Source organism: Canis lupus, chromosome 6 (genome assembly GCF_048164855.1).
Source record: "Canis lupus baileyi chromosome 6, mCanLup2.hap1, whole genome shotgun sequence".
NCBI classification, from domain to species: Eukaryota; Metazoa; Chordata; class Mammalia; order Carnivora; family Canidae; genus Canis; species Canis lupus.
In genome coordinates this window covers 67,332,891-67,357,578 of record NC_132843.1, presented here as the reverse complement: position 1 = coordinate 67,357,578, position 24,688 = coordinate 67,332,891, and the positions used below count along the sequence as shown (strand labels likewise).

Sequence of the window (24,688 nt, the reverse complement as noted above, 5' to 3'; positions counted from 1 at the left end):
CTTAAAATTCCCTAATGCTTTACCCTCCCAAAAGGTAATAAGAAATCGAAACTGTGTGCTGCTTAAATGAATTCATTTGCGCAGAGAACAAAGCCCGTTTTACATATTCCTGCAATGTCCATTTGACCAGAAGCCAGAAAATTTCACACAAGCAGCACAGATCCATCTCCTGAAATTGATTCTGGTTTTGTCTGATGGGGGGTGGGGTGAAAGAAAAAGGAAGGCACGTGCATATAATTGCAGTTGGAAGCAGTCCCAATCACAAGAGCAGTTCTTTAAAGTTCTTCCTTTGGATTCACCTTAAATCATCTTAGTGGAGCAGTAAAGTTTTGTAGCAACAAAGAAAAACCAGGAAAGCAAACTGGGAGTTTTTATCTATCAACTTAACAAATATGGAGCACCCATCGCATGAGGACCTGCAGAAACATGAAAATTAGTCACGCAGGATTCAAGAGAGTACAATACAGCAGGCGAGTTAACAGGCACGCACACACATATGCACAAATGCACACACACGCACACACACGTGCACTCATGCGCGCACGCACACACGCATGCACAAACTGTATAAGCCTCTCCATTCAAACTATCAGAACTTTTGCTACCCAAATTCAGAAACTGAGTAGATCCAGATACGGTTTTAAATAAACCCATCCCTAACCAAACTTTTACTACTCACTTACCAAAACCCAAGAGCCTCAGGTAATCGGTATCTGAACTCAGCATCCAAGCTGTCAGCCTCCAGACTCAGGAACCCGGAGGATGTGGCCCTGAATGCCGTGAGGCTTGGAGGAGTGCGAGATACCTTCCAACGGGGGTACGATTTCACAGAGGACGTGTTTTAACCAGGCCTCGTGGGATGGGTAGAGCTGTTTCTTTCCAACCTCAGTGACATCTGGTGATCCTGTGTTTGTTCCTATGAATGCCCTGGCCCACGGCTCTAGCAGTACTTCCAAACCTTTTGCCACTCTTCTTTTTTTTTTTATTTTTATTTTTTTATTTATTTATGATAGTCACAGAGAGAGAGAGAGGCAGAGACATAGGCAGAGGGAGAAGCAGGCTCCATGCACCGGGAGCCCGACGTGGGATTCGATCCTGGGTCTCCAGGATCGCGCCCTGGGCCAAAGGCAGGCTCTAAACTGCTGCGCCACCCAGGGATCCCTTTTGCCACTCTTCTTAAGTCCTCTACCTCCACTCCCCCACTTACTCTCAGCGAAGGACCTCACTTCTTACTTCATACAGCAAGAAGGAGAAAGAGACACAGGCAGAGAGAAAGAGTAAGCTCTCTGGTCTCTTCTTAGATGGTCACTAACACCATCATAAGGATCCTACCCTCATGAGTTCATCTACACTTAATTCCCTCTCAAAGGCCCTGCCTCTAAATACTATCACATCGGAGTTTAGGGCTTGGGGTGGGGGGCATTCAAACATTCAAACTGTGACAATAGTCTAGCTTTGTATTTCCTGCCTTCCTTTGCTTCTGCTTGGCCTTCTTCTCAGGTAGGCTCCTGAACAGCTATGAGTGACTTGATTTTCCTGACCACATGTCCCTCTCCCCAGTAAAACCACCCACCCTTTCTACACTTCATACACCCCTACTTCATTTCCATCGTCTCAAAGGAAGGAATCCCATAGCAGAATGACTTCTCCATTTGTCTTACGAATTTTATCCCTTCCCAAGTATACGGGTTGATGATAACCATCTTCTATGGTGTTTTTCTGTCTGCCCTGCATTCCTTCCTTCTCTAATTCTCCTTCCCTTTCCACGTGCTTTAGGCTGTTAATAATGGGACTGTGGCTTTCCCTAGCACAAAGTGGACCCATGACCCAAATAAGGCCATTTGGAGCCTGTTTCAAGGATGGATAAGGGGGCTGGAGGACAGTTGCATTCTTTTCTCTGAGACTGCCAGCCATTAGATGAGCATAAGCCCGACCACGTTACACAGAGTGAGCCTGCCAAAGAACAAGGCTGAAGAGTGGCAAAGATGCCAAGAAATAGGGTTCGAGTAGTTAGGGACTGAATGTTTGTGTCCCTGCCACTCCTCCCCTCAGATTCGTATGGTAAAGCCCTAACCCCTATGTGATGGTATTTGGAGATGGGACCGGGGCGGGGGTTGGTAATTAAGTTTAGATGAGTTCATGAGGGTAAGGTCTTTGTGATGGGATTAATGCCTTGTAAGAAGAGACCAGAGCGCCTGCCCTCTATCCCTGCTATGTGAGGGTACAACAAGAAGACCATCTGCAAGCCAGAAAGAGAGCTCTCACCAGAACGTGACCATGCTGGAATCCGGATCTCAGACTCCTCAGCCTCCAGAACAGTGAGAAATAAGGGTCTGTTGTTTAAGCCATCCAGATTATGATATTTTGTTACAGCAGCCTGAGCTAAGATAAGTACTAGCAATATTGTTTTTAAATTTTTGGATGTTTCAGTTATGTGAGCCAAAAACTTTTCTTTTTGCTGAATATTGTTTGAATTTGGTTGCTGTTGTTTGCCATTAAGAATTCTGATTAGTCTTCTTTCTCTATCCTTTAGCTTATTCCTCGATCCAGGAACTTTGGTCTTTTTCCTCAAAACTAACTCCTTCCCTCAACCAATACACATGCTCCAGATTCCACCTGTCTAGAAAAACCTGCTTCCCTTCGTGTCAACAAGTCAGTGTTGGTAGGTGACAAAGCCTTCACTAGTCTGTGGCAAAACAAACAGAAACAGCAGTAATAATAAGAATAATTCAGTGAGGTTTTGTGTTGTTAGGCTTATGAAGGTACAATTTAAAAGATTTATTTATTTATTTATTTATTTATTTATTTATTTATTTATTTGAGAGAGAGAGAGCAGAGAAAGGGGCAGAGGGAGAGGAAGAAACAGACTCTCCGCTGAGCAGGGAGCCTGACTCAGGGCTCGAACTCAGGACCCTGGTATTATGACCTGAGCCAAAATCAAGAGTCAGCTGCTTAACCAAGTGACCCACCCAGGCATCCCTTGAGATACAATTTAATACAGCAAAATTCACCATTTTCACATGCATAGTTCTATGAATACTGAGCAATATAAACAGTTGTGAAGCTACCACCATAGTCAAAATAAGGTATTTATTTATCAACCCCAAAACTTTCCCCTAGGACCTGGTAAACATTGATCTAACTTCTATTCCCATAGTTTTCTTTTCCAGAATGTCATATAAATGGGATCATGCACATGTAGCCTTTCATGTCTGCCTTCTTTCACTTAGCGTAATCATTCTGAGATTCATTCATGTTATTGGGTGTTTCATTAGTTCACCCTTTTAATAGCTGAGTAGTATTCCATTGTATGATGGTATCATAATTTGTTTACCCATTTCTCAGTTGATGGACATGGAGATATTTTCCATTTTTGATAATTATGAATAAGCTGCCATAAACATTTGTATATAGGTCTTTGCGTGAGCATGTGTTTTTATTTCTCTTGGGTAAATATCTAGGAGTAGGATTGCTGGGCCATATGGTATATGTATATTTAACTTTATGAAAAACTGCCACACTGTCTTCCAAAATGATTATACCATTTTGCATTCCTACCAGCAAAGTATGAGAGTTCAAGTTACTTGACATTCTTGTCAATATTTGGTATTATTAGGGTTTGTTTTTTGGTTTCTTTGCTTGCTTGCTTCTGCCATTCTAATGGGTGTGCAGTGATATTTCATTGTGGTTTTACTTTGCATTTCCCTGATAATGATGTTGAGTATCTTTTCATGGGCTTATTTGCCATCTCTCTCTCTCTCTCTCTTTTCATTAAGAGAGCTTTTGCCCATATTAAAAACTGAGTTGTTTGTGCTCTTATTACTTTGAGAATGTTTCTGGAAGTGAGTCCTTTACAGATATGTTTTTGGCAAATATTTTCTCCTAATCTGTACTTGTCTTTTAGTGGCATTTAAAGGCAGAGTTTTAAATTTTGATGAAGTCTAATCCACCAATTGTTTCTTTCATGGTTCAGGCTTTTTGTGCCCTAAAATACCTTTACTAGGAGTTTTGTTTCTTAATTAAACTAAACTTATTTAATTCAGAGCATTTTTAATTCTAAGTCTATGCTGCTTTCTTTGTTGGAATTAAATTCTCTTTTCAAAAATAATAAAATGATAATAAGAATAGATAGAAGTGTGTGTGTGTGTGTGTGTGTGTGTGTGTGTTCACATGTGCTTGCCCAGAAAAATAGAGTTGATTGATGATTCTATGTTGGTGTCATAGGTCAGTTCCCCAGGAAACAGTCAGAAATTTGCATGTGAAATCTGTCTCCTTGACCAAACTCTACTCAGTCTCCTAAGGCTTCTTCTTCACTAGGCTTTGACCTTGGGCTTCAGTGTCTGTCCTTGTCAGGACTGCATCCCTCGGTTTTAGCAAAAATCCTAAACCAGTTTATAGAGAACCTCCTGCCTTGGATATCTGATCACCTTCTAGACCCAATGAGATCCTTCATCCCCTAGCATCCCCCAGGAGATACCCATCACCCTGGGCTGCCACCAGGAAGAATCTTGCCAAGATGTTTTCGTCAGAATCCTCCCTCACCCCCGATGTTTCCTCTTAGTAATTTTCCATCCACTGACCCCTACCCTGTTCCTTGGCTATAAATCCCCACGACTTGTCCTTGTTGAATTTGGAATTGAGCCCAGCTCTATACTGAGACCTCTTTTCTTCTATCTCAGTAGTTCCTGAATGAAATGTTTTTACTGCTTTACCTACTGTCCAGCTCCGGTTTTTCTTTGACAGATGGAGGAATTTTATTGGGGCGTGCTACTGGGAACAATCTCTCTAAGAGAGGGCGTGAAACAGGATTGGCAGGGAGGGATGTTGAATTATGATGCAGTTACGACAGAGGCCTCCCGCTGATCCCACGGGGAGCTCTGGAGCAGCCACGGCCTTTACGGAATTGCCCTGAACAGAAGGAAGGGTCTGGACTGTGTTGCTTCTCAACCATTCCTCCCTATCTGATGAGATGAAGTGTGAAACTAATATAAAATGAGGTATAGGAGTGAGAAAGATGAAGTATTGGAACTGTAGTAAGTCTTGGTGAGCCTGAGGCAACCCCTCTATAAGGAGAAATAAAACAAAACTAATTAGTCACTTGTGAAACCCTTTCCTTGGTTCTGTGACCTTTGCAACCCAGCAGCCAGGTATCCCGGCAACAGTCCCTGGGCTTTATCCCCGGTTTGCATCATCCCCTCCCCCCACCCCCTGGGGGTAAATGCATCTTTGTTACCTGTTCCATTGTTTCTGGCCCCCATGCAAAAAGGAGTGACTGTTTTTTCTGAGTCCAAATCTTTGCCCTTTGCAGCTGGGAGATCTGGATGGTAAAGACACTGCAGAGGTGAAAGACCTCCGTGCCCAGTAGTGAATCCTAGGGGGTGTGGACAAGCTTTCTATGCGAAGTTTAATAAAGGCTAAGTGTTCAGGGTTATATGGGAAATGATGTGTGGCTGGTTTTACTTTACATGCCCTGACATCACCCATGCATCATGATACCCTCTGCCCCACTCCTCGAATTGCTGTCAATCTAAGCCGAAGAAGCAGAGAAAAGCTCGGAGTCCGCCCGCCATCCAGCTCCACACAACCCAACCTGAGGATCCAGTAGAGGGAGGGAGGTCCTTCCTTCCCCAGGGTTATGCTCCCGGCGCCTTTGAGTCCTCTCAGCAAAAAGTGCTCCTGGGAGGTGGAACTGTCAGGAGAGGGACATTTGTCTGCTATCATATTTTTAATCTGACCCTCTTGAAATGAGAAGAAACTAGCCTAGAGTCATTCGACTAGCTTGGGGCAGAGCCAGAATTAGAGTCAGATGTCTCGTCTCTCAAGTCAAACGAGCCAGAACCCCTGCGCTCTGCTTGATTCTCCTGTCTTCCCCACCTCCTACATCCACTTAGTCATTAAGTTATTTTTACTTAAAAACAGCTCTCAGACTTGTCCCCCTCTCCTCAGTTATGGGTGCTACTTCTTTCACTTAGGTTCCACCTACTGTCCAGTTGCAATAGCTTTATAACTGGTCTTTCTGCCTCACTTTCTTCCATCGACAGCCCATTCTGCACACAGCAGCCAGTCATGGTTTTTGAGCACAAATTTGGCAACTCATCCCCCTGCATAAACCTTTCCATTGCTTCCATTCCTTTTCACGATCAAGGGTCCAACTCCTTAGCCATAGGTACAAATGTCATCCTTGGCATCGACAACATTATGACAAAGTGGACTGCAGGCAAAATTAACGGTGGCTTTAACCATAGGATATTCCTAAAACAGGCAGTCTTAGAATTGGTTTGGTGGCTCTGGGATGTTTTTGGAGACTCAAAAACTTTCTGTCCTTTCTCTTCTATCCTCACTGGGCGGCTTTCATCCTCAGGCTTTCATTAGGGTCACAAGATGGCTATTGCAACTCTAGATATCACATCCTCATAGGACAACATCTAAATCACAAAGGAAGGAAGGGAGGAAAAGGGGAACTCCTGGCACACAATTCCTTCTGTTGTTGCTGTTTTTTTTAATCAAAGATGAAACTCTTTCCTCAATGTCATCCCTCCACCAGACTTCTTCTATTTTTCTAGCCAGAACAAGTGCCATACACAGCCTTGGACCAAGCATTTTCATCAAAGGTAAAGGGAACTGTCTAGATTGGCTTAGGCCAATTGTGATTTATGTCCTGACTCGGGACACTTTACCACCTGAACAAAACCAAAGTTCTGTTTGCAAGAAGGAGAAATGGCTCATAGGATGGCAACCTACAGTGTGTACCCCAATCTACAAGGCCCTTGTACATTTTCTGTACCTACCCCTGTACATTTACTGACACTCTCTTTTATAATGACCTTTTACTCCAGCCATATGGAACCACTCACACTTCCCAGAATGGTCCTCTTCCCCCTGCCTGAAATAACCTTTTCCCCTTGATAATCTTATGATACTCATTCTTTTTGGAAAACGCAACTGAAATGTTACTGGCTTTGTAAAAATCTTTCCTGATCCTTCAAAACAGGATCAGTCACCCTTGACCTTTCCTGGTCCAGATGGTGTCTGGTACATTGTAGTTGCTCAATAAATATTTGTTGAGAATCTTTACATCTTGCGAGTGTGCTGCCATTTTGAGCTCTCAAGTTATTACCACTGCTTACATTTCAATTAATATCATTACTTTCATCATAGAGCCATGTGATGATTAATTTTATGTATCAACTTGATCAGGACACAGGGTGCCCAGATATTTGGTTAAATGTTGTTTCTGGATGAGATTAACATTTGCATCAGTAGGCGGAGTAAAGCGGATTGCCCTCCCCAATGTAGGTGGGCTTTATCCAATCTGTCAAGCACTTGACTAGAACAAACATGCAGAGAAAGGAAGAATTCACCCTTAGCCTGACTACTTGAGCTGGGGCATTGGCTTTCTCCTGCACTTGGACTGAGACATCATCAACTCTCCTGGTTCTCAGGCCTTCAGGTTTGCACTGGAACTACACGCCCAGCTTTCCTGCATCTCCAGTTTACAGCTGGCAGACTTGGAACTTCTCAGCCTTCAGAATTGTGGAAGCCAATCCCTTGTTTATCTGTCTTACCTGTCTATCTGTTCCGTGTTTCTGGAGAACTCTGTCTGATAGAAGACAGTTAAATTCTGCAGTATAGAAAAATGTTTCTAAATGGTGGGATCAAGTTGCTGAGAGGGAATGTGATTTTAAGGAAGCTAAAATATCCTAACTTGATGCGTGGTCTTCTATTATTCATAATATGAGACTATTATTATTCATCATATTCTATTTAATGGTGTCTATGATAAAAAATTCTCTTTCACTCCTGTGTATCTTGCATACCTCTTTTTGCACTGGAGAAATTATCTTATGCATGTCATGCAGAGATAGGGACACTTAGAAAGGCTCATGTGTATTGGGGCAAATACTAGATGGGGGTGTGTGTGCGGAAAAATTACAGAAATGCACCAGTGAGATAAAGGGTGAAGGGATGAGTGAAAATGAAGTAGAAAGTGATAAAATGTTAGAGTGGAATTGAGCCCAGGGCGTGGGAAACAAATTCACAATAATGTCAGGTGGTACAGGTGCTCAGCCATAAGTAACATGAATGTACAAGAATCTTATTCCCTTTTGAATGCTCTCTCCATTCTTGTAAACGGTGTACTTCCATAAGTAACCAGGCTTAGGAAGTGACATTCCATCTTCCTGGGAGCTCTGTGCTCTGACCTACGTGACAGTGGCTTAGGACCATTCCAGCAAAGCAGGTGGGGCAAATCTCTGGCGTTCTGCTGCTGGCAGGTACTGGCTCACGAAGAAAGGGAAGCAGGGAATGTCTATGCAGCCACAGAACCAGACTTTGAGGAGGAAACTACTCGTATCAACAGCATGAGACCTTGGGGAGGACATGTATGCTTAAAGGGAGGAAAACAAAGGCCCTAAATTAAAGAAGAGAAGAAAAGAAGAAAGGAAGGGAAGATGGAAAGAAAGATAAAGAAGGAAAGGAAGGAAGAATGAAGAGGGGAGATGGGAGTTGAAACCTTGAGGGGTAAATAGGACATGTAAGTTGGTTGGACTGAAGTTGCTTCCAGGAATCTCTGCCTAATTTCTTTGAACTGTGACTCAGGTGCATGTCTGTCCTTACCCAGGGGCATGTCTGTCCTTGTTCTGACAGAACTTTAAACTGTTTACCTCGTACTCAGCCCGAGTGGCTTCTCCATTCTCTGTATCTAGTTATCTATCTACTTTCAAGGCAAGAAGCATGGATGACCTAGGTACCGGCCTGTGCACACCTGTCACTGTCATCACTGCTCAGCCCCTTCCCCAACCTTAGGCTCTTTTCTACTGTCTTTTTTAGCTGCCACTGTCCTGTGGTCCTTGGTCCCCTTGGAACATCTGTAGCTGAGGGTAAGGGCCGGGAGTGCTGTGTGCTCCGAAGAAGTGAATGTGGTCACATGCAGTGCTTTCTGTTTCATTTCAGCCAAATATCCTCCTTTATTTATTTATTTTTTTAATTTTTAATTTATTCAAGATAGACATAGAGAGAGAGAGAGGCAGAGACACAGGCAGAGGGAGAAGCAGGCTCCACGCAGGGAGCCCGAGGTGGGACTCGATCCTGGGTCTCCAGGATCACGCCCTGGGCTGAAGGCGGCACTAAACCTCTGAGCCACACAGGGATCCCAATATCCTCCTTTATTTTATTTTATTTTTTTTTCCAATATCCTCCTTTAAATTCAGAAAAAGTACATGCCTTCTAAACTAGACTGAACCCTCTTGGGGTAGCTACCAAGGACCACCAGAGAGCACCTGCCCTACGGGAAGGTGGTTGGATACTCGTCCTGTATTTCTTTGGGTGCAGCTGTGTTCCTTTTACTCCCCTACCAGGGAACACAGTGGCCTCCACTCTCTCTATGGCCCATAAAATCCGCCCTCTGCAACAGAATGAATGAACTCTTTCACACAGCTGCTATGGCTAAATAAGAAACTTCTCTCTAAAGGTCTTAAAGGGATTAACGATGATTTTTTACGTCTAGAGCTCTCAGAACCAAGGAAAGAGAGATCTTTTAGAGGACAGAAAAGCCTTCTCGATAACTCTATCATACCTCATGAGATTTAACCTCTCATTAAGACTGGCTCTTTACCACACCCAGCAAAATATGCTTGATATTCAAAGTATGAAGTCTCCTCTTTTCTGAACTAAATTTCATATGAAGCACAATCAAGCTAACCTTTTTTTTTTAAATTATTTATTTATATGAGAGGGAAAAAGAGAGAGCACAAGCAGGAGGGAGGTGTAGAGGGAGAGGGAGAAGCAGACTTCCCCTTGAGCAGGGAGCTGGATACAGGACTTAATCCCAGGACCCTGGGATCATGACCTGAGCCAAAGGCAGACAGACACTTCATGGACTAAGCCACCCAGGTGCCCTCAAGCAAACCTCTACTGAGCACTTCCCATGACCAGGTATTTTGCTAAGCACTTTGTTTTTTTTTTTTAATTTTTATATATTTTTAAAAGATTTTATTTATCTATTAGAGAGAAGCAGGGAGAGCAGAAGCACGAGGAGGGGTAGAGAGAGAGGGAGAAGCAGACTCTCCTCTGAGCAGGGAGCCCAATGCAGGGGTCTATCCCAGGAACCTGGGATCACGACCTGAGCTGAAGGTAGATGCCTAACCAACTGAGCCACCCAGGTGCCCTGCTAAGCACTTTATAATACACACTTCCCCTACTATCTGAAAGTTCACTTTATGCCATTTCACTTTTGCAAAAGACCCACGTCAGTACCTTTTTAATTAACAGAAAGAAATTCAAAGAAAATTTTTGTTTTTGCAAAATGGTCATTGCTTCTTTGCTTTAGGTCATCTCCGCTTATGAAAGTTTTCATATGAGTACTCTACTCTCAGAAAGTAGAAGAAATCTGTAGGCTATTTTCTTCTCAAACGTAGGTGGTATCATGTAAGATCCTCCTGATTTACCTGAACCAATCAGGTATAAGGCCAAAGGGCATTTATGGGCTCACGAGACAGGCATAGGGCTGACTTCAGACAGGACTGAATTCTAACAATGTTATCAGAACCTTGTCTCCCTCCATCTCCTGGATTGGCTCCACCTTCCTTTGCCTGTTGCCTTTGTTCTTAGAATGTAGGTGGGGGCAGGTGACTGGAGCTGCTCCAGCCAGACAGTCTTCCAGTGTTTGTTCTCAGTGGGAAATCAAGAGCTTCCTCCTGGGTGCTCAGATGCATTCTAATTAGATGGGATCACATGCTCATCCCAGAACTGGTCTCAGGGCCAGGGGCCTCAGAGAGTCTCTCCTAGATCACATTCTGCATTCTTGGAGTGAGGTGATGGAGCCCCCAATCAGGCCAGAGAGATATAGAGTAGGAGAAGAGGTTCCCCAAATGGATATTGGGGAAAGAGTTACTCCGTAACTCTAACGCACCAAGACATTTTCCAAAACCCTTGTGAGTATTAGTATTCCAGTTAAATAGATGAGGAAACTGAGGCTTGGGGTTTAAGTAACTTGCCCAAGATCACTGCTAAGTAATTGGCAGAGCAGAGACTTGAATCCTGTCATATTTAACTAGCCATACTTGCTTTTCCATTTATTCAAAGGAAATGTTTGCTCTTTAAATAAATAAAAACAAGACTATATAGCTAGAGCAAAAGAATTAATGTCAAATTTTCCATAAAGAAAATCATCCCTAACTTGCCCTACAAATGTATCCCAGACGACAGCCTAGAAGCCCTCTAAGAAGGCATAACTCTCTTTTCAATATGCCATTGGCCAAGTTCTGCTGCGAAAGGAAAGGAAGGGAGTGTGGCGATTTATTAAACAGACTTGCTTCTGATACCACCATCAAAACGATTTGAACTGAAAACTTCACTAGCTTTAAGAAAATCAACATGTTAAGTGAATTCTTGATATAATTTTTTCTTTCCTAGACACTTCAGATGGGCCCAGCTACCTCCTAGAAGGATTTTGCAATAGTCATCCAGGAGGTACGGTCATTATTGATTTTGTTCTGAACTTTTAACCACAAGTGGCTATAATGTCAGTTATTAATGGTCTTATCATATTGACACAGGGCCATGAACTAACCAAGATAGAGAAAACCATGTGTACACTACAGGATGAAACCCTCAATGTAGAGTTAGTAGAGTCCTAGATGTGGCACTCATTAACTCCATAACTTCAGACAAATCACCTTAACTTGCTGGTACTCACTTTCTTCATCTGTAAAATCTTTAAAATGATGATGATGCTTCCTTTATAGGCTTTTATGAAATTCAGATGATATGATGTGTTTTAAAATTCCAGAATATCTGCATTCCGTAAATGTGAAGTATTATAATCCTTCCAGTCCAAGGATCTGAGAACTCCAGGGCTTTGTATTCATACTAACTGCCAAGAGAACCAAGAGGCAGACAAATCCCAATCAAGTTAGAAATAAAGCCTGCAACTTTAGCAGCTGATTCTGGACTAAGTAATGGCTGCTTAATAACAGTAATGGCTTGCTGCAAAACAAAACAAAACAAACAAACAAAAAGCAAAACCAAAATCAGAAATGTGTTTCATTAGATTGAAATGCAAAAGGAGCATGAGAGAAGCATGGCACCAAGTTCTGAGGCAAATTGGCAGTAACCAAAACTGCATGATCCAACTTTCTCAGCACATGTGACTTCTAGATCTTTTACTCTCGTCCAAAAGTTTCCACTAAATCCTCATCACCTCACACTTGTCACCTCACATATCATCAAACCCCTTAGCAGGAAGCAGGGCTCAGAAGAAAGACCCACAAGTCAGAAACCTATAGAGTAATTTCACCAAGACCAAATTGGAGCAACAGGTGACACCAAGGACAGACCTTTCAGATTTCAAGGTCTAGTGCTGGTAAAAGTGATCACTGTTGGGGCAAATTGGTGGCCAGGCCTGCAATGGGGCAGAGGATAAGCTCCATCAACACTAGGGAGTCAGGACACCTGGGTGGCTCAGCGGTTGAGCATCTGCCTTTGGCTCAGGTCATGATCCTGGGGTTCACGGGATCGAGTCCCACATCGGGCTTCCTGCATGGAGCCTGCTTCTCCCTCTGCCTGTGTCTCTGCCTCTCTCTCTCTCTCTCTGTTTCTCATGAGTAAATAAACAAAATCTTAAAAAAACAAAAACAAAAACAAACAAACAAACAAAAAAACACTAGGGAGTCATCTTCCTCCCAAAGCCTTCCCTGGTATTCTTTAGGAGGTTTAAGAGGCCAAAGCAAGGGTTTCTTTCCAGAAATGGTCTGACTTCTGTGTTACAAAATCTATCCCATCTCCATTCTGCCATGAGAAATTTGCTCTCATCTTAAACTAAGTGAGAGGGCTTCACAAGAAATATTTGGAAATCCTGACTGGTGTCTTCTGGAATTTGAAGGACACAGGCACTAGTGACTGACTTTCACCACAAGAAGCCTAAAGGTGGGAATCTGGTTGGAGGGGCTGCCTTGCAGCCGAATGAAGAGCCAAGGCTCACTGGCAGGGCACTGACTGCACTTCCATTGATGGGAGATGGGATAGATTTTGTAACACAGCAGTCAGACCATCTCTGGAAAGAAACCCTTGCTCTGGCCTCTTAAAGCTCCTAAAGAATGTTTCTGGCCTCTCTTGCATAGCCTGAAGGTGGGTCATGGGCCGATACTGGCAGCCATTTCACAATATCTTTGTGTGCCCTTCATAGCTAGGGAGTGTAGCACTTCCTTTTAGAATATGCCAACTTAGGACCTACCATAGTATTCCTAGCCTTTGCAGGCTTGAGATGATAGGAGAAGCAACTTTCTGTACAAAATAAAAACCTGTAATCCCACTAGCTTTTTACTCCTTTAGAAGTGTAGAGAAGTCTCCTTCCCTCCTCTTGTCTGTAACAATTTGATGTGTATCTTTTTTTTTAAAAGACTTTATTTATTTATTTTAGACAGAAAGAGTGTGTGCAGGCACCAGCAAGCACAGGCAAGGGAAGTAGAAGGGGAGGGAGAGGGAAGAGAGAAAGAATCTGAAGCAGACTCAGCACAGAGCCGGTCTTGGGGCTCAACGTCATGACACTGAGATCATGACCTGAGCTGAAATCAAGAGTCACATACTTAACCAACTGAGCCTCCCAAGTGCCCCTGGTGTGTATTTTCTTAAGTTATCTTTTATGTTTATACAAATCTAGAAGATAGATAGATAGATAGATAGATAGATAGATAGATAGATGATAGGTGATTTAAAAACATAGTCACACATACTCTGGTTTCTCTTCAGATCATATAAATCTTTCACCTTTTACTAAAGATTTTCATGGAGAGGAACAATTCTGAGTCTTAACTCAATTTTTTGAGGCCCCGTTTTAAACAGGACTATCTATAAAGTATAAAGAAAGATGTTTGGAAGTCCATCTCTGTCTTCCGTTAAGGCAGTAGGTGGCCTATCATCACAAGATGACTAAGGAAACTAGTGAGCTAACTGCAATAGGAACATTTTTAGCTTTGTGTGTTTTAAGTGTTATGGTTTCTACTCACAACTAATGTGCTTACTGCTAAGTTCTGTACTTCGTTATTTTCACTTTGGCTAGTTACTGAAGTGAAAGTCTTTTTAAATAATTTGTTCTTGGGACGACTGGGTGGCTCAGCGGTTGAGCACCTGCCTTCGGCCCAGGGCGTGATTCTGGAGACCCGGGATTGAGTCCCACATCGGGCTCCCTGCATGGAACCTGCTTCTCCCTCTGCCTGTGTCTCTGCTTCTGTGTGTGTGTGTGTGTGTGTGTGTGTGTGTGTGTGTGTGTGTGTCTCGTGAATAAATAAATAAAATCTTTTTTTAAAAATTGGTTCTTTCTAAGCTGGTACTAGGAGTTGGTGTACCTTGCTCTATAAAAAAAAAAAAAAGCCACAAAATGTTTGATATTGCTCTCATCTAGAGATGGAATTTATGTTCCCTTCCCTTGAGTTGAGAGGCAGCTCTGATCCCTTGGACCAATGGAATAACAGTGGAAAAGCAGCTATGTGACTTCTGTGGCTAGGTCATGAAGGGCCATGAGGCTTCCATCTTGGTCCCAAGAGACGTTAGCACTTGAAACACTGAGCCACCATGAAGGGAATCTGACTCCCCCGAGCTGTGATATCAAGGAGGCCACACAGGGGTTCCCTGGTCAGGGGTCCTAGCTGAACCTGTCATTCAGCATTGCAGCCCAGGCAGCAGACATGAGAGTAAAGACGCATCGTAGGAGTACGTCTTCCAACTCCAGTCTTAGCCACACAGTCATGCCTGCTGTAGCTATCACTGGGCAGAGGAAAACCAATCCTGCTATGGTCTGCCTCAATTCCTGACCCACAGAATCCTCAAGCATAATAAAATGGTCATTGTCTTACAACATTAAGTTTTGGGATGGCTCATCGCACGGTGATGGGTAACAGGAACAGACAGAGATATTCATGTTATCGGGGTAAGGATGGAGTAGAAAGGGGCACGATTAGGGGCAGGAAGGCAAGGTATGAGGCTTTTGCAGGAGTCCACATGAGATAGGAGGAAATTAAGGCAGTGTTTGGAGGAAGTGGGGGGGCAACTGAGAAACATGCTCAACATTATGCCCCACGGCCCGTGTCAAGAGGGTAAAGCATAGGAGACAGGAGAAGAACAGTAGGGCAGGGACCTCCCTATATACTATGAATGCAGGTCTCCTTTGGCAGATCTCAGCGTTTTCCTGTGTGTGCAGACTCGGCTTTCTTACCCCAGGCTGTGATTACACGGTTTAGTTCCACAAACGGGAGGCCCTGAAGGTTAGGCTGTAGATTACATTAATCAATCCATTTTGTTTTATCTTACATGCTTACTTAAAAGCCTCTTCCACTTAGAAAGAAAATATATGCAAAGTAATGTACAAATCAGCAGAGCCTTGGCATCTTTTTCAGCTGAGCCCTTGTGCCTTGTCTGGGAACAGAGTGGGCCCTGGGCAAGCAGGGTCCGTCTATAGCAAACAGGGTCTGGGGTCACCCTCCCTGCAACAGGGCAGGGAGGTGGGTGGGAGGGACGCGTACAGAAGAACAGAAAGATAAAGAAAAATTGTTCACAGCCACCACACTGACATGTTTCAAGAAACACCAGGCCCAGACTGTAGAACAGTATGTGCAATAAGGTATAGCTTACATTCTAAAAAAGATCTGCATGTGTGAATATGTGCAGAAACAAAAGACCAGAAGCATATGAGCCAAAAATGGTAAGGTTGTTCTTTTTAGGACATAGAATTACTGGTTTTTTTTAAAAAAGATTTTTATTTTCTTTATTTTGAGGAGGGGGAGGAGATGGAAAGGGAGAGAGAAAATCTGAAGTAGGCTCCTCGCTGAGAGAGGCATGACACAAGGCTCCATCCCACCGCCCTGAGATTATGACCCGAGCCCAAACCAGGAGTTGGATGCTTAACCGACTGAGCCACCCAGGTGCCCAGGAATTATTTGTTTTTATTGGTTTGTTTGTTGGGTCCTTTGTGCTTTTTTTTTTTTTTTTTTTTTTTTATGTTCCAAGTTTCCTGCATCTATATGGCTTCTGAAAATTAAAATAAAAAATGTTATGTTACAAATCACTGGGCCCTCACAATTTCATCCACCAGCCCATATATATCAGTACTAGTAGTGCCTGCAGGTTCTACCTTAGATCAACATACTATTCTTCATTTTACAAATGAGGAGATTACAAATACAATAAGGAACTATTTCCCGCACAGCATATAGGGACCTTCTTAGTCTTCCTTCTAGAATTCTAAACTTTCTCTTACACTCACCCCATTCTCCAAATGTTCAGGACAGCCTCTGGGTCCCCGCTGGTCCCCTCTACGGTGTCAGGTATGTGGTTTTTAATAACCCATGTCTGTGCTCCTGAACCACTTCTTTCCTCTCTCTCTCACCTGCTGTATTCTCCTATTCCCCACCCTCTACCAAGTGCCTACTTTCCAGGTAGATCTCAGTGAGATGTTAGTAACAGTGAACACATTAAACTAATTCACCGCATTTCAATAGCTAATGGCTTCATAGTCACTGGGTTTTAAAAGAGTCACTGGGTTTGTCCAGTTAATGTTCTTGCATCTCTAATTGGTGATACTAAAGTTTCAGTTAAATGCAGATTTTCACGCTTCCATTAAACCCATGTGCAAGGAGGTCACAACCTCTTTTAGCCAAGCAGGAAGGTTTCCTGTAGCCAGGCGCCATCGCCATTACCATCAGAGAGCAGGAGCTAATTTGGTCATGTTGATGGATGCCGAGATGGTGCCCAGACTCATCTACAGTCGGAACTACAGGGCTAGAGTGCAAGAAACTAATTTCCTCCTGGCCTGAAGTGCTCTAGGTCACCCCTGGTTACAGGGAAAATGACACGAGTCATGCATCTCCTGAGCCAGCTCTTACAGAGTGTTGTGCACAGTGAAGCCCCCCCTCCAATAACAGTCAGTGTATGCAGAATGCATGTTGTCTCACCCCATTAGTTCCAAGTTTTGAACTCCGATATCCCAGAAAAAAAGGTTAGGGCAACTGCAGAATGTGGCAGTTACAAAAAGCACTTCAAACCAATACCCACTGGAGGAAGAAATGCAGACAAGCTTCTGAACTCTAGCCAGTGGGCTGATTCAAAACAAAGCTGTCTCTGCCCAAGAGAATTCCTTCCCTGGGGCGGCCTTTCAATGGTTTGAAGGGTTTTCTGTGGCTGCTTTCTGAGGAGGAGAGGTGAGGATCTTGTTTTGTTTTTCTGTTAAGGTTTCATTTATTAAACAAGTATTTGTAACTACCTACTATGTGCCGAGTACTGTGCCAGGCACTGATGATTCAAATATGAATATGGCTCAGTCTGTGTTCCCAAAGAAGTGACAGTCTAGTTGGGGAATGGCAGTGGGGATTGGGGCAAATGATGAAACAGATGGAAATAAAATAGATGATTGGCCCTCAAGAAGGGTATTGAAGGACAGAGACGAGGGCGTGCTTTGTCCTCATGCCAGGAGACAGATAGAGGTGGGAATGGAGGGTCGGGGGTGGGAAGGAGGCTGAAAGGCAGGAAAGGGTCTGGAGGAAAGTCTTCACTCCAAGGATAGTTAGTCAACCAAGTGGATATGTGAGGTCCAGCAGAGGACAGAGAGCTGAAAAAGATTAAAACCTGTTCATTGATGAAAGACAGTTCCAACCCTAGATTTTTATAGCAGTGTCTTTTTCGTTTGTTTCTTGTTTAACTCTAAAATTAAAGGTAAGCAGAAACATTCTGTAACCCTTGCAAATTGAAAGGGTACAATCTGATCTGTTCATTTCACACAGTTAAGCTCCTTCAATTCTTCCTTTCTCTGCTGTGAGCCTTTTGGATTCACACGTGTCCTAGAAGATGGATCAGAGAAATATAAATAGAAAAAAAAGAAGGAAAGAAAAAGAAAAAGTGAAAGTCCATCCTTTTTAAGTAGTTGGTTTATATTTTATAATCTATTCCCAAAGACATTCGGAGGAAGCAACTAATGTTTCTGTTTAACTGATTCAGTTAAAATGATTGAGAAAAAGTTGGAAACGAAAAGCTACATTTTTACTTTATTTCCTCAATTACCTGATAATTGGGAGATAACTACAGAATATGCCACATCCACTCCAAAGTATATTTACAGGAAAAATGCCAGAGGTCTGTCTCCCTTTCTTTCTCTCTAAATAAAGGGTTTCCAGATGCTCTAGATACACCTAAAGTATATACTCTTATATGGCAAACTGACTAAATATGTTTTCCTTTAAAACTAATCTTTTAAATTATAAGCAATATATGCTTATGGTTTAAAAGTACAGACAGACAGAACAGTCAGTCATCAGAAATAATCACAGTCAATAGCTTTGTGAGTATATGTATTACAACAACGGGATTATATTGTAGATAATGGCATCTCCAGAATTTCTACGTTAGAGAGGCTTAGGATGGGGCCATCCGGTTGGATGTGAAGGCTGGGAGAGAAGCTTCTTTTGCAGAGTCAGCCATTAGCATTTGAGTTGATGTTGATTTGCCATGGTTTGTGGGGTGGGAACTGGAGGAGGTTACGGGAGAATCTAGAGGCTTCTCTGAACTGGCCATGGCAAGCTGTACGTGTCCATGTTCCCACAACTTGCTTTTTTATTTAAAAATATACCTTGGAAAAAAAAAATATATATCTTGGTGGGGATCCCTGGGTGGCTCAGCCGTTTGGCACCTGCCTTTGGCCCAGGGCGCAATCCTGGAGTCCCGGGATTGAGTCCCATGTCAGGCTCCCGGTATGGAGCCTGCTTCTCCCTCTTCCTGTGTCTCTGCTTCTCTCTCTCTCTCTCTCTCTGTGTCTATCATAAATAAAATAAATAAATCTTAAAAAAAAAAATATATATATATATATATATATATCTTGGTGGTGCCTGGTTGGCTCAGTAGCTTGGGTGTCCAGCTCTTACTTTTGGCTCAGGTCATGATATCAGGGTCGTGAGATTGAGTCCCTTGTCAGGCTCTGTGCTCAGTGTGGAGCCTGCTTGAGATTGTGTCTCTCCTCTCCTTCTGCCCCAATCCTGCTTGCGTGAACTGTCTCAAATAAATAAATAAATAAATAAAAATATGTCTTGAACATTTCACCAAATCATCAACATATATAGATCTACCACCTTCTTTTATAATAGCTAATAGGACTGCATTGTACCTAACTAGACTATTGGTAAATATTTAGACTTTTTAAACCTTTCATTAAGCATTCTCTCATACTTATGTGCATATATGTGTATATACATTATATATACGTGTATAAAAATCTTCTGCTCGTAACTAAGAATTTCTATAGAATAGATTCATAGAGGGGGCACCTGGGTGGCTCAGTGGTTGAGCGTCTGCCTTTGGCTCAGGTCCTGGGATCGAGTCCCACATCAGGCCCCCACAGGGAATCTGCTTCTCCCTCTGCCTATGTCTCTGCCTCTTTCTCTGTGTCTCTCATGGATACATGAATAAAATCTTTTTTAAAAAAGATAGATTCATAGAAAGGAACTTTCTAGGGATGCCTGGGTGGCTCAGTGGTTGAGCATCTGCCTTGGCTCAGATTGTGATCACAGGCCCTGGGGACTGAGTCCTGCATCGGCTCCCCGTGGGGAGCCTGCTTCTCCCTCTGCCTGTGTCCCTGCCTCTCACTGTGTGTCTCCCATGGATAAATAAATAAAATCTTAAAAAAAAAAAAAAAAAGAACTTTCTAGGGTGAAAGATATATACACTTAAAACTTTGACAGAAAACTGTCATCCTTTAATATATAGTTAATATACAGTTCAATAAACAGTTGTTACGTGGCCCTACCACCATGATGTTGGCAATACTTACATGATTAATATAATGACTGTATAATCTAGTGTCCAAGACAGAACATTTTTGAAAGAGGAGGTGAATGCTATTAATTATTATACTAGGACCACAGGAATTAACCAGAACTGTCATGGGGAAATGGAGACATCTGGTCACCCTAATAATTATTAACACAAACAGTATTAATAAGAATCGTATTGCTGACAGTTTAAGAAACCTCTGCAAATAACTTAAGAAATTTCAGCTATCCTTTTCTCCTTCCCAAACTTAATGTTGTCGCTCACACAGCATTCAGTGAGGGAGTACACAAATCTTCCAGCAACCTACTTGTCAGATCTTGTCTTAATGACAGCAAACTAAAGGTTTAGGGAAAAGAAGGAAGAATTTACTTTTAAATATTTGGTACCATTAAACTTTTCATTTGAGAAAGGAAGATCCCCAAACTGGGAATCATAGCTGGATATCAAAATATCTCGTGGAATAAAGAAATCATATGGAAAAAAGAAAAAAATGTTTTGGAAAATTGTAATAACATTTGCTTCCTGTAAATCTAGCCTCAGCATTGCCTGATAAACCCAAGAGATATGGAAAAGCTGGGGAAAGAGCATAGCATATGTGTTTTTCTGAGGCCTATGACTTGAGTCTCAGCAGGCTAAGTTTCAGGCAATCTCTGAACTAATGTTGATTTTTATGGCTCATCCTGAGAGTATATTTCTCTTTGATGCCCTGTAGAGTGCCGGTGGGGCTCAGACTATTTTTTGGTTCTTTATGGACAATCCATGACCTGGGATACTAGACACGTGGCCTTCTGAGAGTGTGGTCAGTCGCATGTGTCACTTCCCCTTTCCAAGACTGGGGAAAAAAACTTATCTTGCTCCCAGGCAGGATCAATCTATGGTGGAAATCTGTGTAGGTTCAAGAGAGGACTTGTTGTTCCAGATGGAGGAGAGCCCATCACATGCCTTGTGTGTGTGTGTGTGTGTGTGTGTGTGTGTGTGTGTGTGTGTTCCCGTAGGTCCAGCCCCGCCCTTTGTTCTTCATTAAGGATTACATTCCTTTTTCTGCCTGTTATCCAGGCTCAGGAAGAAAGCCCTTGATGGGTTAATGAATCGCCCAGCACACTGAATCATCTGTCTTGTGTTTCTCACTAAATGAGAGGCTTTAACAGATCAGTGCTGAGGTGTTGAGAAGTATGTTTCTAGCTAATGGCAAGCTGTTGAAAATGCCTCAGAGCCCTACAATCCACCACCTGAAGCCAACTCCACCAGAGGGTATTTTCCAAAACGTTTCTCATTTCACCTTTTGTCCCTCAGTTGCTAATTCAAAAAGTGGATGTAATGGCCTAATTTTTTTTAAAGCTGAGTTATTTCAATAAGGTAATGCTTAGTAAGAGCAATTATTAACCTACTTTAATTTTTTTTTCAATGTGCATCACTATTCCCACCTTCTCACATAAACTTTGTTTGGATTAAGGCCTACATTTGGCAAAATATTTGAGATTCATTTTGTTTCTGTGAAACTGATGTTTGCCTTTGTCAAAAGCTATCCAAAAGCTGAGATCAATCTATAGATCCTAACGAAGATAGCTGAGATGTTTGTTTGTCAAAAACAAACAAAAATTGCCAAACAGTATGTATGGCAGATCTCATTTATGTAAAAATATGTATAAATATAATATGTGTTCGTATATGGATAGAGGAAATTTAAAAGACCGAAATGTGCACCACATTATTAATAGTTGTTAGATCTAAGGGTGGGATTGCCAGGGCTTTTTACTTCCTAAGACATCTGGATGATTTGCTTTTTATACAATAAGCATCTGTTACTTTTCCAACCCGAAAGAGGAAGGAGATGCAAAAATAAAGTTACTAAGAAGGATTGAACTGATTTCTTAGTCCTACAATCAAATGAGCTGAGCTAACCAAAAGCAAACATAAGGAGCTTAGCAGTGGGAAATGAACGAACGGTCTGTGAGGCAGAAGGTAGCACTGTGATATATTAATAAATAGTATAGGTACACTACTCAGGGCAGAGGAAAGGACAAGTGCCAGAGAGACAGAATTTTCCAGGTATTACTCATTAAAAATAAACTTGTTTTAAAAATAAAGTCGTTTTTTAATCCGCTTAGAGAACTTTTTCAAACTCACAGAATTATTTTAGAAAAGCATCATTTTGGTTATATAATCTCATTTAAGAAAATGTTCAACTAGAATATGTCAGATGTTAGGTAGAAGTGCCTGATGGCAAATTATTGATACGTAGTTCAATTATCTCAGCTCTAACCTACTATTTTGAGTCATCCAGGGTGGTGTAGGGGAAATTACATAGGTCTTGAAGATTCAACCTGGATTCAACTCTCCCCTCTCTCCCTATACTTGCAATCTGATCTTGAATAAGTTACTTAACCTCACAGAGCCTCAGCTTTCTAAATTAAGTGCATTTTGTAGCAATACTGCATAGGGTGGGTATAAGGCTTAAAAAATTATCTGTAAAATGCGTTTTGCAACCTGTAAAATCCTCTAGTGTATGGTGGGTACTGAATACTGAGGGAATAAATGACACAGTATTATTCTAGAGTTTGTTAAGTGTCCATACTGAAATGAAAGGGAGAAAAGAGGGGAAGAGGGAAAGATGGAAGAAGGGAGGAAGGCAAAGAGAGGAGAGAGAGAGAGAAAGAGAAACTCATTTTAGCTTCTTAAGGTGTGGAATTTTCAAAGAATGAAAGTGACCGTTATGATTAAGAAGAAGAAAAAAGTAGCCATGGTTGAACGAAGTCCCTAGATTTAGAATAATACCACAACATTCTGAAATTGCCACACACACATTTCATACAGCTCCTGTCATCCTTCAACGCCATCACAAGGGCGATTCCTTATTTTCCAGGCAAAGGCAGGAACTCCCTCCCCATGAAGGCCAGGCATGAGAAGATTAGCTGTGCTAATGAGATTCCTTTTCAGAGGAATTAAAACTAATAGAAACAAAACAACTTTCCAGTTGGAGAGAGGAGTCCCCTTACAAGTGTGAGTTCCCTTCGTGATAATATCCAAAGTGATAGCTCTGTAACCCAGTCTGCTCTTGGGGCCACAGTTAGGCAAAAGGTAAAGTCAAGCATATACTCAAGGATATTTTAATCCTCCTACACAGGTTGTTTGGGTGTATGGAAGCACCTCATCAAGAAGTTTAAAACTCCTGTTTTGGGGATCCCTCGGTGGCTCAGCGGTTTAGTGCCTGCCTTCAGTCCAGGGCGTGATCCTGGAGTAGCAGAATCGAGTCCCACGTCGGGTTCCTTGCAGGGAGCCTGCTTCTCCCTCTGCCTGTATCTCCACCTTTCTCTCTGAGTGTCTATCATGAATAAATAAATAAATCTTTAAAATAAAATAAAACTCCTGTTTTATTTATTATTTTTATTTTTATTTTTTATTTATTTTTATTTATTATTTTTAAAAAGATTTTAATTTATTTATTCACGAGAGACACAGAGAGAGGGGCAGAGACATAAGCAGAGGGAGAAGCAGGCTCCCTGTAGGGAGCCTGATGTGAGACTCGAGCCCAGGACCCCGGGACCACGCCCTAAGCCAAAGGCAGATGCTCAACCACTGAACCACCCAGTGCTCCCAAACTCCTGTTCTTTTAGAAAGAACTTGATCTGACAGCTTGTGGTTAACCGGCCCTCCATTACAGGTTCTTCCCTTATCCTGCAGCCCTGGCATTGTCCGCATGACACTTGTGCCCAGCCATGTAGACAGAACTAACATTTCAGGGCCTTCAAAGCCAAACAGTTTAGAGGTGAGTCTGATGGCCAGGAAAGAGATAGGAACTAGAGTTCTAAATTTGAAGTTAACCGCAAAACTATTGATTTAAAATCCTCTAGAGTAGGGGGAAAATGACTGATGATCATGGATGTGGTTAGAAGAGCCTAAAACAAAGCTGATAGATATACATGCTAGGCAGTAGGCAGTGGAGGAAGAGGAGCTCAAGAAGTACTCCAGGAGGAGACCAATGCCAAGATCATCGGTCATCTTTTCTTTCTTTTTTTTTTTAAAGAGATTTTATTATTCATGACAGACACAGAGAGAGAGAGAGATAGAGACAGAGGGAGAAGCAGGCTCCACACAGGGAGCCCGACATGGGACTCGATCCCAGGTCTCCAGGATCCCACACCCTGGGGCTGAAGGCAGCACTAAACAGCTGGGCCACCGGGGCTGCCCATCGGTCGCCTTTTCCAAAGAGATTTTGGTAGCAAGGTACAGAAGGAATTCAGACTACAAATGAATTTTAAGATGAAGCTAGACTAGGGAAGTAGAGCAGTGATCACTGATAATCCTCCCAAGGAGAATGGCACAGAAGGAAAAGTGTCCAGACAGGCTTGGCATCCTTAATTGTTCCTTCCTCACCCATGTGCAAGGCTACAAGCATCCTGTAAACGGAAGCTAGACTCTAGGTATCCATATTCTGAGAAATCTTCCTGCTCTGGTTCCCATCCAGTTTCCTGAAACTTTTGGCTCATTCTTCCCATCCCCAGTTACAGATCCTTTAACTCCCATCATTTTTCTCCTCTCTGCCAAGTATGTTTTGGATTGATATCACGTTTGACCGTCACTGTGGTTCTCATCCCGTATCACCTGCAGCGCTATCTTAGTCCCCTCTCTGTTCCCCACCCTAGGGCTCTACTTCAGCTCCTTCTCAACAGGACACCCAGACCCCAACTCCTGGCCTCCCTGAGGAGGCTTGCCCAGTCTGGAGCAGAACTGGTTCAGAATGAAAGAGATTGGGACACAGGATGGAGGACGATACAGTCAAGGAAGGAAGTGTCAGCCCACTTCACTCTCAGAGGGACTGGTTAAAGGGAAAGAATCAGTAGAGAAGCAAATTTCTTGAGTGAGTAGGGAAGGCGTTAAGGGT

At 42.6% G+C, this 24,688-nt stretch overlaps 2 long non-coding RNA genes and 1 other non-coding gene across 3 annotated transcripts in view; 2 read left to right on the top strand and 1 right to left on the bottom strand.

Moving 5' to 3' along the window:
* The window catches only part of LOC140635825 (uncharacterized), a 32,756-nt gene extending 30,429 nt beyond the window's left edge, over positions 1–2,327 (bottom strand). The window contains exon 1 of the long non-coding RNA XR_012033150.1: positions 2,266–2,327. This is a non-coding gene — a long non-coding RNA (uncharacterized lncRNA). The remainder of the gene's footprint in view (positions 1–2,265) is intronic.
* On the top strand, positions 1,912–23,123 carry LOC140635826 (uncharacterized). Its single transcript, XR_012033151.1, has 3 exons — positions 1,912–2,331; positions 2,534–2,662; positions 22,931–23,123. It is a non-coding gene; the product is annotated as an uncharacterized lncRNA (long non-coding RNA).
* LOC140636180 (U5 spliceosomal RNA) lies at positions 13,727–13,843 on the top strand. The gene has a single exon (XR_012033482.1). It is a non-coding gene; the product is annotated as a U5 spliceosomal RNA (small nuclear RNA).
* Positions 23,124–24,688: the final 1,565 nt, after the last annotated feature.